Below are 6,000 nucleotides of genomic sequence, written 5' to 3' on the forward strand. Positions count from 1 at the left end.
ATACTAGATTCTTCTTTGACCCAGTTCTCAGTTGCCTTGTAGATCAACTGTTTGTCTCTAAAAATGAAATAATTCCACCACTATCTACAGATGGCGAAGTGTGTTAAAGCACTGAGCTGCTGAACTACCAGACCAAAAAAGGTCCCAAGTTCAAATCCTGGGAGCAGAGTGAGTGCCCACTGTTAGCTCCAGCTTCTGCCAACCTAGCAGTTCGAAAACATGCAAATGTGAGTAGATCAATAGGTACCGCTCTGGCAGGAAGGTAACGGCGCTCCATGCAGTCATGCCGGCCACATGACCTTGGAGGTGTCTACGGACAACGCTGGCTCTTCGGCTTAGAAATGGAGATGAGCACCAACCCCCAGAGTCTGACATGACTGGACTTAACGTCAGGGGAAACTTTTACATTTACCTATCTACAGATCTCCTATAATTCAAAGGAGAGGGTTGTCAAATATATGCAGACTTCTACTTGTACATGACAAGCATCAACATCACAATCAAAAAAATGTGTAACATGATCAAGCCAGATAGAAGTGGAAATCTTGTTTAATGTGTTGTCGAAGGCTTTCATGGCTGGGATGACTCACAACCTCTGAGGATGCCTGCCATAGATGTGGGCGAAACGTCAGGAGAGAATACTTCTGGAACATGGTCACACAGCCCGAAAGACATACAACAACCCTGAAATCTTGTTTGTTTGCTTGAGTTTTCTTCCAGTATAGGACCCAAATCAGCTTAAGTTATATTTGAGTCAACCCCTAGTTTCCAAATGGAGATGCTTACAGAGAGGTGAGAAAAGGGAACGAATAATACCATTTTTAGTTAGCCCAAAGAACTCAGAATACTGTGGGATATTGCTCCAGCCTTTCTGCTTCATGGCAGTGGGGTTAGGGTGGCCTGATAAAATGATTTGCTGTGATTAGAAGCTGCTGTCAATCAAAAATGCCCCTGCCCTTAAGCCATCTTCCTTTTTTTTTGTAAGGAACAGGGGGGAGTGTATCCACTATTTCAGCCACAGAAAATTCTTCCAATTCTCTAAGGATCATTCTACTTCAAATAAACTTCCAGATTAAGGATCCAATCCAATGCACACCACAAGTGGAGAGTTTTATTTTTCACACTAGTACTGTCTTCTAGGGCTGAACAAGTTAAAATCTAAAAGATGCTCACTTTGTTAAGTAGATCACATAAAGATGTAAATGGTTTGATACAGACATCCTTGTTAACTGATGTCATATTGGGAAATGTGTTCCTGTGTGTGTGTGAGAGAGAAAGCGCTTCCATGAGTTCAGCAGATGGCCCATTGAGTCATCTGAAAACCTTATTTAATTGTGCATTTAGCACTTAAATGACTGGTGGTCATAAACATCTGGTTATTTAACTTTAAAGGAAAAGAATGGAATTCTGTTAAAATGTTACGGTCTCCTTGACATAATTATTTCTAGCAAAAGCCGGATTAGATTTATCAAAAGATTTTTTTTTTTAAAAAACCCAAAATGACCCGTTTAAGCTCATACAATGTCTTCAGTCTAAGGTATTTATTTTAATACCTGAGGCTGAAATCCGCAAGTTTCTACTAATGAATTTTGAATGGAACCCCTTTGTAGATGGAGATAAAGAGAAGACTGAGACTGCCGTGCCCCATTCTCCTTAACTCTGACCTAGAGCCTTCCTTCTCTTTAGGGGTTGGAGGTAATTATTTATGTCTGCTTGTTAAATGTTGAGGTTTGCTCAGCCAGGTTCTCAGGAAGACAAGCTAGTTGTGTGGCAACCGTATAGTTTATTAGTCATCACGTTTTCCCTTTGAGTTGGGAATAAATGAGTATATATGATCTGTCCTTTTATAAGGCAAATCTCATAACATTTGCAGTCTTTATCTGATCTCTCAGTTCACCAACAACTGAATCACAGCAGTTATTCATAGAAATGGTTATGCTATTTTCAAGTAGACCAACCCTCCGAAGATACTCTTTTTGATCCTTTATGTTCTGAGTTGTGTGTCTCGTCTCACCTTTTCTGCATCTCCCAAATCCAGACAATTGGCTGTATACATATGAAGATGCAAATTTTGATATACATACATAGTTTTTTTTTCAATCTACAGATTTCAGGCACTAGATCTGTTCGATTTTGAAATCTAAGCAGGGTTAGCACTTGGATGGAAGACTACCAACAAATACCATGTGCTGTAGGCTATATTTTAGAGGAAGGAATGGCAAAAACATCTTTTGAGTATTTCTTGCCTAGGAAAACCCTATGAAATTTATGGGGCCATCATAAGTGGAAGCATTAGCACTCTGGCAGAGAAGGCTAAAAATCTAAAGTGCTGTAATAATGTAGTGCAAAGGAGACCTGTATCAATAAAGCTGAAATAGTATATAATGTTGTTGTGTACCTTGAAATAGTTTCCAACTTATGGCATCCCTAAGACAAACCTATCACAGGTTTTCTGGGGCTGAGAATGTGGGTGACTTGTCCAGAGTCACCCAATGGGTTTTCATGGCCAAGCAGGGATTCACACCCTGGTCTGCAATCATAATCCAACACTAAAATCACTATATTGCACTGGCACTCCTGTATATATATTAACCTAGAAGTAATCCTACTTAGTCCTAGAACTTAGTACATGTGTAGGATTGTACTGTTCATATAATAGTGAGGAAGGTCTCTCAATAAGAATTTGGATTAAGATGGGGATGGAGGTGCAAATCCAGTAGGCAATCGGATACTAAATGTTCTCAACTCCAAGGTAATTAGATCGCAACTAACCATTCCTCCATGTATGCTGTGGTTAGGACACAGTTTTGAAAGTTTTTAAAAAACATACAAATAGGATTTGCTATTTTTTTAATATCCAAGAGAATATTTCTGGGTCCAGCAGAACCCTATGGTCAACTTCCGCTTGAGGTTTTCTCTCTTGGAGGTTTATCAAAGAGTTATACTGGAGAACCTATACTTTCATAGAGGGCACATTTTATTCAAGTTTGTGAATGATCAAATCTGCAGAAATGAACCCTATAAATGTGGAGGTCCGACTATAGATGTAAATCTGAGGGCTGGTCATTGATTAACAATTTGTAAAATGCCCTGGGAGCAATTTTGCTTGAAAGGTAGGGTTTATATGCTCTGAATGAATGAATGAATAATGATTTGATAATAGATATTTTCCAGCTCTCTTAATGCGTAGTGATTTGACTTTTTGGTTGGTCAAATAAAGGTCTTATTGCATTGTGGATTTAGGAATTTGTATGGCCAAATATCTGTCCCTGTATTTTGTGACTTATAACTTCCCCTTTGACTTTGTCCTTGATTTGGGAAAATATTACATGTTTACAGTCCCAGTGAAAGGTTTCGGTGGAGAGGATAATAGATGTGTCATATGCTCATCTATTAAACCAATAATGTGTATCAATCCAAACCTAATAAGAGAGAAAGAGGCTGCTTGACTCACTAAGATGCATTTATTTACAGTGTGAGTAGTAAAAAGTGACTTCTGTCACAAAATCCAGGACAAAAGGATTTGAGCTCTTTCCAGGTTGTCCACAGCCCCCCTGAGGCTACTGCTTTGGCAGCATTGTCTGGTTTTTGTGTGTCTGTGTGTCCTGGTTGCCAGGAACCTGGTGGCTTGCTTAAATTCAGCCTTTGTTTTGGGCCTAATGTGGCTATAGGTTTCCAGCTTGGATTGAATTAAGCTTTTCAGATCTCACTGTTTTACATATGTACACAACTGAGCTGACAAATGTATCTTTAATGTGTTGCCCTGACTCTATGAGTCACGGATATTCAATCTGCCGTGAGCCAAAACGAAAGGAGGCGGCCACAGTGTCAGCCAAGGCTTGTCGGAAATTCTCTCTGGCAAAACACACATTTGCAGAAAACACTTGGGAGCACTTTTTGCCTTGGTGGAAGGCCAGAATTTTGTTTCTTCCGTACTATACATAGAAAAGTAATTTACAGATAGATATGAGTATCATAGAGCCAAATTAATTTCATATAATTAATATGTATAATGTGTTCTTTATATTATTTCCAGAGGGAATAACTGTATTAGTGAACTGGCACAAAAAACTAAAACCAAAACCCCTTTTTACAGCACCATAAAAACTTAACATATTTGATTTGACATAACCGTATGCAAAACAAAATGTATTACCTTAAGTACCTCCTTAATGTAACAACAACAAGAAATAAAATCATAATATGACTGTCAACATATTGTAACAGCAGGCAACAATTCTTGTACAGCTAGCCCTTTGTATCCATGGATTTTGTAGCCACAGCTTGAAAATATTTAAAGTAACACCAAATCAAACCTTGATTTTGCAATTTTATATAAGGGACACCATTTTACTATGCCATTGTATACAATGGGCTTCCATTGATTTTGGAATCCTGGGGGATCCTGGAATCAAACCCCAGTGGATCCCAAGGACCCACTGTAGCATCTATTCAAGCTTATGAAAACAAAGCAATACATCACATACAACGCAATGCATTTATTGTGAGAGAAAAAATTAAAATATTTTCAAAATGTGTTCTGTTCCCTTCGACCTTTGGTTTCCAGGTGAATTTTAAAAACCAACCACATGCATGAGAGAGGCTCATAGATACAATGTTCTGGGGATAACTGTCTGTTATAAGTTCACAGCAGCAGGCAAAATATTGTCATATACAAGAAATAACTTGCGTATAGTTCTTGCTTCACTAACTCCAGAACTGGGCAAAGCTCAGACCATATGTCACCGCCCCTCCTCCCCCCCCCCCCAACTTTTTTTCTTTTCTGCTTTCAGGCTCAGGATTTTTCCTTATAGTTACGTATTTTCCCCAAGATTTGTGTACATGCATGTTCTATTGGCTGTTTTGCAATACATTTGGATATTAGTACTTTCACCTATTCCAGGCCTCTCCAGGACTTTTTCCCCAAAGTAGGAACAACTTTATTTAAATGATTACCTGTATTTCCAATTAAAGCTAAGCTGCTGCATTTCAGCAAGATCATGTAGGCAACGTGCCAATTCCTGTGTTTATCAAATGCATTTTCGTAAGGGAGAAGGTCATGTAGGCAATGTATCAATCGCTATGCTTACAGAAATAATACCCCACAGATGGTAGCTTCCACCCATTGGTTCCTCAGCCAAGTACATACACAAATGTCTGAACCTGTGGTTCCTTTCATACTGAGCAAGGATTACTGAGAAGCCCCCAGTGGCACAGCGGATTAAACAGCTGAGCTGCTGAACTTGCTGATCGAAAGGTCGGTGGTTCGAATCTGGGGAGCGGGGTGAGCTCCCGCTGTTAGCCCCAGCTTCTGCCAACCTAGCAGTTCAAAAACATGCAAATGTGAGTAAATCAATAAGTACCTCTCTGGTGGGAAGATAGCAGCACTCCATGCTGGCCGTATGACCTTGGAGGTGTCTACGGACAACGCTGGCTCTTCAGCTTAGAAATGGAGATGAACATGTGGTGGTTTTGTAAAGAAGCAACGAAGTTTTGGACCAAGATTCATGAAGAGTCACAAAAGGTTTTAAAGAGAAACTTTATAAGAAAACCAGAGTACTATCTATTAGGATTTACAGATTTAGACTTACAATTGACTGAACAAGAAGATAAACTTTTCACTTATATTACGATTACCGCTAGAATTGTTTTCACTAGAGAATGGAAACAGGAATCAGCCCCACCAATTGAGGAGTGGGTGGAGAAGATAAGAGAAAGGATATGGATGAACTGACTTTTTTGTTGAAGAAAAATACAAGCAAGATAATGAAAAGAACGAATTGGGACGATCTTCAGGACTATCTGGATAATTTGAGAAAATGAAGATTACGAGAGACAATTTTACAATTTTTTTTCTTTAGTAAAAAAAAAATTATTGAATAATAAGAAAATATTATCCAAAAAGATGGAATGGAAGTCACATTTTTTGTTTTTTTTGTGTGTGGGTATATTTTTGTAGATTGTAGACTTTTATCTTTCTCTCTTTTTCCTACTTTTCTA

Source organism: Anolis carolinensis, chromosome 6, assembly GCF_035594765.1.
Source record: "Anolis carolinensis isolate JA03-04 chromosome 6, rAnoCar3.1.pri, whole genome shotgun sequence".
Taxonomy (NCBI): domain Eukaryota; kingdom Metazoa; phylum Chordata; class Lepidosauria; order Squamata; family Dactyloidae; genus Anolis; species Anolis carolinensis.